The sequence below is a fragment of the Lontra canadensis genome, unplaced genomic scaffold (genome assembly GCF_010015895.1).
Source record: "Lontra canadensis isolate GAN:19392208 unplaced genomic scaffold, GSC_riverotter_1.0 scaffold56, whole genome shotgun sequence".
Classification (NCBI taxonomy): domain Eukaryota; kingdom Metazoa; phylum Chordata; class Mammalia; order Carnivora; family Mustelidae; genus Lontra; species Lontra canadensis.
The window spans coordinates 3690750-3703164 of NW_022631050.1; positions in this window are offsets into that span (position 1 = coordinate 3690750).

Genomic DNA, 12415 nt, shown 5'->3' on the forward strand with positions numbered 1-12415 from the left:
TAAAGTTATCTGCCAAAGTTGGTGTGTCTGTCTTTAACCTTCATCAGCTTCAGATGCTTCATGTCCTCATTATAGTAAGAAAAACTAAATAAGATTTTGAGCATCTATAGACTGTGAATAACGCAGTCATTAAAAAGTTTCCAAATAATTTTAATAACATTAAAGATTATTTTAAATATCTCCAAATAATTTTAATAAACTTAATAACAAACATAACAAAATGCTTATATATTATGTGCAGTGAAAATAAGCTAAAAATTCTCCATACATATAATGATTGAATAAATCACACAGAAAGAGCACACATCCATCAACTCAAACATGGAAAGAAATATCTATGTGGCAGCTTAAGGGCAGGGGAAATTGGGTTGTTTTCTCCACTGCTGTACACTCAGCTTCTAGAGCAGTATCTCATAGGTAATAGATACTCATAAATATTTCTCGAATGATTAAACTAAATCCATCAAAGTGTTAATGCTAATGGTCTCTAAGTGGTAGGATTATGGGTGTCCTTTCCTCTCTTTATACTGCATTTTCCAAATTTTTTTTTTCTGTGATGCACATTCATTTTATTCAGAATGACAAAAAAATATAAAAAACTGGGTCAGGGCTTCCCCTATTATCAATCTTTATACCAAGGAGAAAACATTCTTTTCTTTCTTCAAGATGCATTTCACTGAGGTGGGATGACTGTGGTGTAGCCTTTACCATCTGAGGTAAATTATATCACTCTGCTGCTTACAAGTCTCAGATGTTGGTAAGTCAGCTTTTGCATTCAGAGTCTGCAGTCTTGTCCCAGCATACCTTTTCAACTATACCTCCAATTCTTCATGTTAGAAAATGCCCTTACTACTTTAATTTACTGTTTCCAGACTTTGCCTCTAGGGAGCTTCCAGGACCAGTCTGGCCAGATGGTTATCTTGGTTTTCTTCCATCCCAGTCTCCAGAAATCTCGCCCATCCTCACACCCCCTCATTTTTTGTCTGTACTGTCCCACCCAAAAATGAGTTATGTTCTTCAGCCCTATTGCATCTACTGACTCTTTTGGCTCTTAACCCTACATTCTTACTGTTTGTTTGTTTGTTTGTTTTAAGATTTTATTTATTTATTTGACAGAGAGATAACAAGTAGGCAGAGAAGCAGGCGGGGCGGCGGGGTGGAGGGGAAGCAGGCTCCCCACTGAGCAGAGAGCCCGATGAGAGACTTGATCCCAGGACCCTGAGATCATGACCTGAGCTGAAGGCAGAGGCTTAACCCACTGAGCCACCCAGGTGCCCCCTTACTGTTTTTTTGAAGTGTTTCATAAGTGTATGTCTAGATTTCCCTCAAGGTACTAGTAAATCTCATGGGGTTGGGGAGAATGATGCCTACATTTTTATATCTCTTAACAGGCCTGGTACAGTGCATTGAATATTAGTAAGAACCAAATATATTTTTCAAAAATGGCAAGATGCTATTCAGTCCTGCGGCTGGTCAGAAAAGTTGAAAAAGGAGATCTTGGGAATCAGACAAACTGGGGTTTAAACCCACCTCTGTTGATTACTCTTTAATGCTGTGACCTTACGTTAGTTAACCTTTTTGAGCCTTTAATGACAGCAGTGATTATAAGATCTTACAGTGTCTTCTCTGCTCTAACTGGCCCTGGGTAAATTATTCCACCTCTCCAAGCCTCAGTTTCCTCGTTTGTTAAATAAGGACAACAAGACCAGCTGGTTCATAGGGTTAGAGTTAGAGTTAGAGTAAATAAACCTTGGGAAAGCCCTTGACATGGTCCAGAACACATGATCAAGGCTTGCTGAAAATAAAACAATTATTTTGGTATTTGGGGGGACTACAATGGTGAAGAAATAGTATTATTTCTCAACCTACTTAAAAGGCTTCCTATAAATTTTAAATGAACTAATAGAGAAGTACTTACCATGATTCCAGCTCAAGAGATGTTAGCAATCATTATTTTATCTTCTTATACAATGGATAAGTAATACCAATTTCATTTGCAAAGTTGTTGGCTGGATTCAATGTGAAATTAGTATAATATGTGATTAGTAGATTATAATTTCCCTCTTGATCCTTCCTATTTCCCTTCCCTCAGCCCCATACCCTACTACTAATTTTTGACAGTTTTATGTCATAGTATTATGCATATGAAGAACTGTTGGGATCCTCTAGTTCTTTCTGAATGTAGAAATTGTTTGTGGAGAAATCCTCATTCCCAGTGAGTTTCTCTCTGTGTTGTATGTCCCCTAGTGGCATTTACTTTGTATATATTACGACTGAAGTGAAGATTATATCCAGATTGTTGCAGCACGAGACCAAAAAGAATCATAATTCTGCAATTTGCAAGTATAGAACATGAGCCCCAGAGAGGTTCTGTGATTTACCTATGGTCACCCAGCATGTTGTCTGTTTAGCCCTATGCATCATGCAGACCTATTTGCCTTTACTCCTCTAGGCTTAGTGATTACCTGTCATAACCCTTAGGACTCATGTGAGACCTGCACAGCATTCTGCAGAGAGCCAGAAAACTTGCCTCATTTCCTGCTGGATAACCCAGAAAATACACTGAAATAAAAGTTATTTGCTCTTATTTTTTTCTGCATAGCTTATGTTATTCATTAAATGGATATTTAATATTAAAGAAACAAATTAAATAGGGGAGGGGAAGGAAAGTATTTCTTTAATTTTTCTCCCAGTTGCTTTCTGTGCAGGTGGATTCCTGCAGGAGTCCCTTCTCCCAAAGCCCATCTGGGATGTTAGTTTAGCTCTATTGATGTTTAAGACTCCGTCTTTCATCATAACCACATGCCAAGACAATAAGTAATTGAACCACATGTTTTGCCTTTTTAAAAAGGTGTAATCTCCTTCTGAAGTGTAGAGATGTTTAGCAGGATTTTTCTAATTTATCTGTCATCACATCATGCGGGCTGGGCTCCAAGCCCCGACCGCAGTGTCTCTTTATCACCATCTTTTGATGAACACCTGTTTCTAGCATACAAATATATCTGCTGAGATGCAAAATTAAAATAATTTCAGCAGTATAGGAATAATTATGAACCTTTTTTTTAAAGGTCCACCTGTTCCAGATACCAAAATATCATATTTAGTAGCATGTGCATCCTTCTATTACTATATATTCTTTAAACCAGGTATGTATACGTTTAATAATAATTCTCCTCTGATATTCCATTAAGTAAAAAAAAAAATATTTTTAGTTTTAGTTATTCAATTGTAAAGAGTTTTTTAGAACAACCAAAGTTCTCTATGTTCATTGAAAGAACTTCCTAAAGAGAATTTATCTCCAAAAGTTTTTAAGGGAAAATTATAAATATTCTATTATTTATGACTGATTGTGCCTTTTGGTAAGGATTTGACATAAATCATAAATACAACAATGATTATGTAAGTCTTAAGTTAGTTTTAATGGACATTATTTTTTAAAGAAAAATATAAGGGCCCTTATAGGAAAAGGCTTTTTATCAAAGTTTGGTATGTTGAAACACTTATATCAAAAGATTTAATATGAATAATTATTATTATTCATAATTATCATTCATGTCCCTTTATTGAAGGCTTTATCCATCGTGCTTACTTACTTTGGCTTTCCCAGAAACTGTGAGCTGGGTGGTGTGGACCTTCAAGCTGAAATTATATAGCAACTGTAATTGCCTACTTCATGGAGCCCTCACTGAGTGACCCCCTGTTCTACTATATTTCCAAGAATTCACATAAAAAAAAGAACAGAGTGAGAGACTTTGATACACAACAGGCTTTGAAATGCTTTTCATTCAACATTTAGCCATAGTGGTGTTCACTCTGGATAAGAAGTAACTCCATATTGGGGTACCTGGGTGGCTCAGGTTAAGCCTCTGCCTTCAGCTCGGGTCATGATCCCAGGTCTTGGGATTGAGCCCCTCATGGGGCTCTCTGCTCAGCAGGGAGCCTGCTTTCCCCTCTGTCTCTCTCTCTGCCTGCCTCTCTACCTACTTGTGATCTCTCTCTCTGTCAAATAAATAAATAAAATCTTAACAAAAAAAAGAAGTAACTCCATATTTATCCAAACACCCAATAAAGCAAATTCACAGGTGAAACCTAAGTTAATGTAGAAATGTATTATAGGGACACCTGAGTGGCTCAATGAGTTGAGCCTCTGCCTTCGGTCTAGGTCGTCATCTCAGGGCCCTGAGCTTGAGCCCCACATCGGGCTCTCTGCTTGGTGGGGAGCCTGTTTCCCCCTCTCTCTGCCTGCCTCTCTGCCTACTTGTGACCTCTGTCAAATAAACAAATAAAATCTTAAAAAAAAAAAGAAATGCATTATATTTTGTGTTTATTTTCAGGATGTGAAATCTGAAGTGCCAGCTTTGTGGTTGTTTTTCTGACAGCCATGCAAAAAATGTAAATCACCAGTTGCCTGGCCCTTACATACAAAGCTGTCCACAAGACGTTATGTGGCTGGTTGCTTTTTAGCTGTCGGGGACATTTTGGGCAATGGTTATATACACAAGACTAATTACACTAATTAATCCACACCAATGTGTAAGCAGTAAGCATGTTTTTACAATTAGGATGTAATTTTTAAAAATCCTTTATTGGGTACATTTAGAGACACAGCAGTTTCAGATTTACCATACAATAGGAAAAGCAGTTATCCAAATTGAATAAATATAAATTTCAACTTGGGCAAATAAATTAATATATGGCAAGTGAAGCCTATACTTGTTTCACAAATACACACTTACATAAGAATGATTTTTCTAAGCAGGTATATGCATTGTAGCTTTTATGGTCATTAAATTATAGGGATCTCAATCACTTTGCTTAATGTGATGTAATAACATCACATTACTTCTATGGCTTTTATTTCTATTGTGAGTAGTTGTGTTGGCCAGAATAATTGCCCCTCAAAGATGTCTACAGTCAAATCCCCAAACCTGTAAATATGGTACAGCAAAAACAAAAAAATAAAATTGAAAAAAATGCCCTTGCAGTTGTGATTAGATTAAGGATCTAAAAAGGAATTCACCCTGTATTATCTTAGCAAGCCCAAAGTAATCACAAGTGTCATTCTAACTGAGGAAGAGAAATCAGGAGAGCCAATATCAGAGTGATGTGGTATGAAAAAGACTCAGCCTGCTATTTCTGGATTTGAAGGTCAAGGAAGAGGCCAAAAACCAAGGAATGTGGGCAGCGTTTATAAGTTGGAAAAGATAGGGAAACAGAGTCTTCTCTGAGCCTCCAGAAAGGAATATAGCCTTACCACACCTTGGTTTTAGCCCACCAAGACCTCCAGAATTATAATATAATAAATTTGTGTTAAGAAGCTAGGTTTATGGTAATATGATAACTTGCTAAAACAGCAATGAGAAAACAATTCAGTTTTTTCTTGGCTTCTCAGAGCCTCAGATTTCTCATCTGTAAAGTGCTAATACTATTTGCTTGTTATTTTTTATAACAATGCATAAGATAATGCATATGAAATTGCTTTAATGTTCCAAACTTTGAAAAGATAAGGTTTTTAAATAAGTAAAACTATTTTTAAATTTTACAGTAACTAAGACTGAACCGTTTGACAAGTCTTCCACAAATCCCATCAATTAAAAGGTAGTGACTAGAGAATGTGGAATATGTCCAGCTTCATTAGAAAGCATCTGTCAGAATGTATCCAAGCAGCCAGAGAGAGGGATTGAGTAAATGACCTGGACAGGATAAAATGCTAGGAATATAAGTGATGTCAACAGGGCAGCAGAGATTCAACAGACAGGAAATTATTTCAGCAGGGCTGAGGAAAACAAAAAATACTGGTATTCATTAAAAGACCAAACTAGATTATTTATAGCAAAACTAGTTTAAGTGCCCCTTAAACACTACTTTCCAAAAAGATGGGTAGGCAACTCTTTTTGCTCAGAGGTATTCAGCTCTGAATCATTTTAATTGGAAAAAAAAAAATTGAGAACCATCTTAAATGTCCAACAAGTGGAAAATGATTAAGTAAAATATGGTTTAACAATAAGATTAGATACTATAACTAAAAGTACTCATGAAAAGCTTTTAATAGCCTTTGCAAGAAAACAGATATATGGACAGAGTATAGTAACAACTACATAAAATCCTTTTAAAAAACTAGGAGGAAATTTACAAATTAGAATGTTATCAGTAGTTGTCTCTAAATAGTACAGTAGTAGTGGTATATTTTCCTTTTCTCAAAAATTTCCTTTTTCAGTTTATAAAATACACATGCATTAGTTTCTATACTCCTCAAACAGCATAACATTAGAAAATTATACTGTATTCTTAGGAGGCTCTTCTAACTGGGCGTATTTTTTCACTTGTTGCCATTTCCTAATTAATGACAGTCTCCTCTCATCACTAATGTAATCTGATGACATTTATCAGATAACTACTTTGTTTTAGGCACGTTGTTAGGCAGTGTAAAAAATATAACAGGGAATAAAGTACAGTAATTGAACTCTAGGAATTTACAAGCTAGTGGGCAGGGAGTAAAAATAAATATTACAGTCCAGGTTTAAGATATAAAAATATGACTAGGGAAGAATAAGGGAAGGTGAGATTAGGTGACTCATGGAAGAAGTAGGATCTCAGCAGGGCTTTTATAGATGGCTAGGACATAAAGAAATTGGGGAGGACAGGAGCATGTGTGGGTAGAGATGCCATTGACAGTGGCATAGAATGAGGATGAGGGCATGCTTGGAGAACAGTGAATATCCCCAGGCAGTTAGAATAGAATAGTTTGGGGGATATCATGAAAGACTATGATGGTGGGAGAATACAGAGTTGGAAGAGGAAGCTGAAGGCTTGGCTGGTAAATCTGGAGATCAGCTTTGTCCCCACTAAGCCACCAGCTTCTTTTTTTTTTTTTTTAAGGTTTTACTTATTTATTTGAGAGAGAGAGAGTGAATGAGAAAAAAGAAGAGAGAGATAGCATGAGGGGGGTGAGGAGCAGAGGCAGAGGGAGAAGCAGACTACCCACTGAGCAAGGAGCTCATTGTGGGGCTCAATTCCCTTGGATCATGACTTGAGCCAAAGGCAGTTGCTTAATTGACTAAGTCACCCAGTCACCCTTAAACCACCAGCTTCTTAACACTAAACTACCAAGACAAAAGACTAAGAGGTAAAGGCATACAGTCATCCTAATATTTTACAGTAAGATGTTTGACTACATAGTAGTAAAACCATAGTTTACTATTCTTTCAAATGTTAAGGGTATTGGAGACATACCCTTAGGACAAGTGGAATCTCGCATTGATCATATATACTGAGGTAAGATTTTAAAGAGGTGATTCCAGCTGGCTGTTCAGGTCAGACCCCTGGGTGACTACTTTAAGCAATACTGTAACTAGGATTCAAATTCAGAACCTTGAGATTGGTTTCTTCCATATTCAGCAAGTCCTCCCTCCTCCAACCTCTGTAACTTTTATTTGGTATTTTTGTATAGATTCTCTCTCCATCCCCCAAACAATAGCCCTTAAGTGGGTAAAAATGGAGTCTTCTTATGTTTTTCTTCTTTCACCTATATTTGAGCATAGAAGGATAACTGTAGTTTTTTAAATAAATGGATTAGCATTCTGTCCATTAGTGCCAATTTGTGTGCAGCAGCACCTGCTTAGCATTTAGATTTGAAAGATTTCTCTTGGATTCAGGAGCCATTGCCTGAGATATTTAGAAAGACCATGGCAACATCCTGAGTCCTCCAGTGTTATCTTATCATTTTTCCCATTTGTGCCACATTTTCTGATTGAACATATTGGGCATAATGTGTTTTGCATGATTCATAATTTAATGTCCTTTTAATATTATTAATGTAAATGTCTAGACTGAGAAAAAATAATTCCCATTCCCTTTTAGGAGATTTCCTTCCCACGTGGTATTTTAAAATCCTGTTTCCATCAGTTATTTGATCTCTTGGCAGTTGACGCTCCATTCCCTTAGTCTTTTTAATGATACGTTTTCCAAGCCTTTTGTCACTATTACTATACTACCCTTTGTATTCTTTCCAAATTAGCAATCTCTGTCTCTCTGCATGTATGTATAAGTGTGTATGTATGTGTGTATGTGTGTGTATACACACACCCCACAATAGCCAAAAATTGCATGTAGTTTTCCAGGTAGAGTTTTAAGAATATGGTAAATGATGGATAATTACTTCCCATGTGAGCCTCGGTGACACCCAAATGAATTTGTGGATGTTCTCTTTTCCCTTATTTTATCCCAAAGGATGATGTTCACTAAGAAATGTTCAGAACTTTGAGGAAAATTTAATGAGGAAAAGTTTTGCTAATGAACAAATTAGTTGATGCCAAAATAATGATAATTATCTAAAAGATAGCCATTTCTATTGGGAAATAGTACATTGATAGAGATTTTAAACTCTAAATAGTGTATTTTGTGTTTGGTGCAGTAGTAGAGAAGGAGTAGATACTCTCTCAAGAAGTGGTAATGAAAATACCTTATTAACACCACATTTAGTCTTTCAGCATTGGAATTTCCATGAAAAATGGCCAAGAACATCAGAAGAAGTGAAGTTGGCATCAATTAATATTTCACTTTCCTACAGATATTTAGATATGTCTATTAAACATCTACCTGTATAAAACACTGTTTTATAAGCTATGACTACAAACATAAATAAACCACAATGAGATACCACCTAGTACCAGTCAGAATAGCTGAAATTAACAACTCAGGGAACGACAAATGTTAGTGAGGATACAGAGAAAGGGGAGCCCTCTTACACTGTTGGTGAGAATGCAAGCTGGTGCAGCCACTCTGGAAAATAGTACAGAGGTTCCTCAAGAAGTTAAAAACAAAGCTACCGTATGACCCAGCAATTGGACTACTAGGTGTTTACCACAAAGTTACAAATGCAGTGACCCGAAGGACATCTGCACCCCAGTGTTTACAGAAGCAAAGTCCACTATAGCTAAACTGTGGAAGGAGCCCAGATACCCATTGACATATCTATCTATCTATATCTATCTATCTATATATGTATATAGATATCTACATATATATATATGATCTATATCTATCTCTATATCTATCTATATACATAGATATCTATATACATAGATAGATATAGATATAGATAGATAGATAGATAGATAGATAGATATTCACAATGGACTATTACTCAGCCATCAGAAAGGATGAAATCTTACCATATACATTGATGTGGATAGAACTGGAGGGTATTATGCTAAGCGAAATAAGTCAGAGAAAGACAATTATATGGTTTCACTCATATGTAGAATATAAAAAACAGTGCAGAGGGGGCGCCTGGGTGGCTCAGTCATTAAGCGTCTGCCTTCAGCTCAGGTCATGATCCCAGGGTCCTGGGTTCAAGCCCTGCATCAGGCTGTCTGCTCAGCAGGAGGCCTGCTTCTCCTTCTCCCGTTCCCTCTCTCGCTGTGTTTCTGTCAAATAAAATCTTAAAAAAAAAAAACAGTGCAGAGGATCATGGGGGAAGGGAGGGAAAACTGAATGGGAAGAAATCAGAGAGGGAGAAAAACCATGAGAGACTCTTAACTATGGGAAAGAAAGTAAGGTTGCTGGAGGGGAGGTGGGTGGGGGAATAGGGTAATTGGGTGATGGGCATTAAGGACAGCATGTGATGTGATGAGCACTGGGTGTTATATGCAACTGATGAATTACTGAGCTCTACATCTGAAAATAATGATGTACTATATGTTGGTTAATTGAATTTAAATAAAATAAACTGTTTCTGACTATAAACCAAATTATTTCACTTCTTTGCTCAAAACTCTCTAATGACTTCTCTCACTGAGAGTAAAATCCACATTCCTGACTCTGGCTTACAGGGTACCATGTAATCTGGGCCCTGCTCCCTATTTGACCACATCACCTGCCCTCTCCTCAACTTACTCTCTCTAGTCACCTGGGGCCTCAAGTTTTCTTGCAGAAGAACTGGGGCTCAGAACGGAGGTCTGGGAATCACTATTAATTCCTACTTATGCCAGGCACTATGCTAAATGTTTTACTGATGTTGCATTCAAGCTTTACATAAAAGCAGAAAGATGGTCATTGCTGCTCCTATTATTTTTATTACTAGTGTGTTAAATATTACTAATATTAGTTGTAGTATTAAACCATTATTACTGTGTCACTAAAGAAGAGAAATAAAATAACTAGCTCATGGTCACTCAACTAGTAGCTGGTGAAAATGATTTTCACTATGCTCTAAAGACCTTTTTGTCTTTGGATGTTCTGTGGTAGGATTTAACTAGAAGAACTTGACACCAAGAAGGTTGAAGGTTTATGCACTGAGCCCTTCATTCACATATTCAACAGAGTTACCTTGAACCTCTTCTTAGATGCAAAGCCCCTGTGAGGCACTTTTGTGAATAATGGACAAAAAACACATTCCTTCAAGAAATATTCAATTTAGTATGATTATTGTATGGATAGCAGTCATTCAGATGACTTCCTTAAAGTCTGAACAATTAACAGTTCTACACTTGACTTCTGATTATTTGAACATAAGTATTTAATGCTCCTTTCTAAATTCCCTTTGAAATAAACAAAGAAATATAAATTAAGAGTTAAAAAACTGTTTCAGTCCTAGAAACATAGAAAAGATTGACTAATAGACCAGAAATTAGGAGTTTATATTGTATCCTGCATATAGAATTGCATAACTTCCTGCTATTGGAGTGCACCAGGGTTTCCTAGGTAACCTCTCTCTTCAGTTATACACAATGCACCCTATCTCAACTGCTGCTTTGATTTTTCCCCAGGATTCTGAACTTGTAAACCCAAATGACTACTAGACATCACCCATGGACAACTAATGGGCATTTTAAATTAGTCAAAACAAAACTCTTAATTCTTCTACCATCTATCAAACTGCCCCTCCCCCAGGCATTTATATTTAAATAACCACCACCACCATCTACCCAATTGCTGAAAATAAAAATCTAAATATTCTGTTTAATTCTGCCGAGCCCTTACACCCCTCTACCCCTAATGTAGTCCTCAGCAACCAAAACATGCCCCAAATCTGGCGACCTCTCTCCATCTCCATGACCTGACCAGGGGATGCTCTTGTTTCTTCTAAAATAGATTCCTATACAGTAGCAGAGGGACATTTTACAATAGAAAATCAGATCATGCTTCTCTTGGCCCACAACAAAAACAAAAACAGAAACAGAAACAGAAACAAAATCCCCAGTTCAAAACTCTCCAGTGGCTTTGCACTGCACTTAAAATCCACACTCCTTTTTGTGGTTTATGAAATACTATTTATCTGGTAACTGTCACTTTTTATCCCTTTCTCACCTAATATACTCCAGCTTCTTTCCATTTTTAAAGCTCACCAACTCTTTCCCACCTCAGGTGTTTGCACTAGGGCTTTCTTTCCTCTCCCCAGTATCAGGAGGACCATTTTTGGATCTTTACTTTACTGACTCTTTCTCATCAAATGGGTTTCAGCTCCTTCGAGTGAACTGCCTGCCTTCCTAATTTAAAGTAGATACCCTTTTTTGCCTCCCTATGTGGTAATTACTGCTGGCTAAACCTTTTCCTGAATAATTGTTCTTGGCTGCTTTTCACCTTCTAAGAAGAAAAATTCCCTAAAAGCAAGGGTCATGTCTGCTTTGTTTAACACAGAATTCACTCTACCTATATGGTACAGTTAATGACCAATTAATATATGAGCAAATGGAATGATTTCATTATTAATATGGTTTATAAATGTGACACAAATATAAAAAGTGATAATAATAATCTAAATATAAAGATCATTTCAACAAAATCTGAGCAATGTTGTAAAGCTATATAAAAGAAACAAAAAATACAAAGGTGATGGAAGCTAGACCTAATTTACCAGTTATTACAATAAGTCTGGGCTAAACTCCACCATTAAACAACAAATATTTTCAGATTGGGTCTCAAAATAAAATCACACTATTCACACTATTATCTAAAAAGATAAGGAAAGGGTCCAATAAAATGGACCAAAAAACCTCCTGGAAAATGCAAACATAGGGGTGGTAATATCAGGCAAAATAGAAATTTAAAAAGACTTTTTTATTGTTCTTTATAGAATCTTATAAGTTTTTAATTGAAATATAGTTGACATACAATATTGGTTTCAGTCATACAGTATAACAGTTCAACATTATATACATTATGCAGTGCTTACCACAAAAAATGTAGTTACCATCTGTCACCATACAAAGTTATTAGTCTTTTGATATATTCCCGATGCTGTACTTTTCATCCCCGTGACTTATTTATTTTAAAACTGAAAGTTTGTACCTCTTAATCCCCTTCACCTATTTTTCCTATCCCCCTACTCTCTTCCCCTCTGGCAATCACCAGTTTGTTCTCTGTATTTATGACTATGCTTCTGTTTTTTGTTTGTTCATGTGTTTTTGTAGGT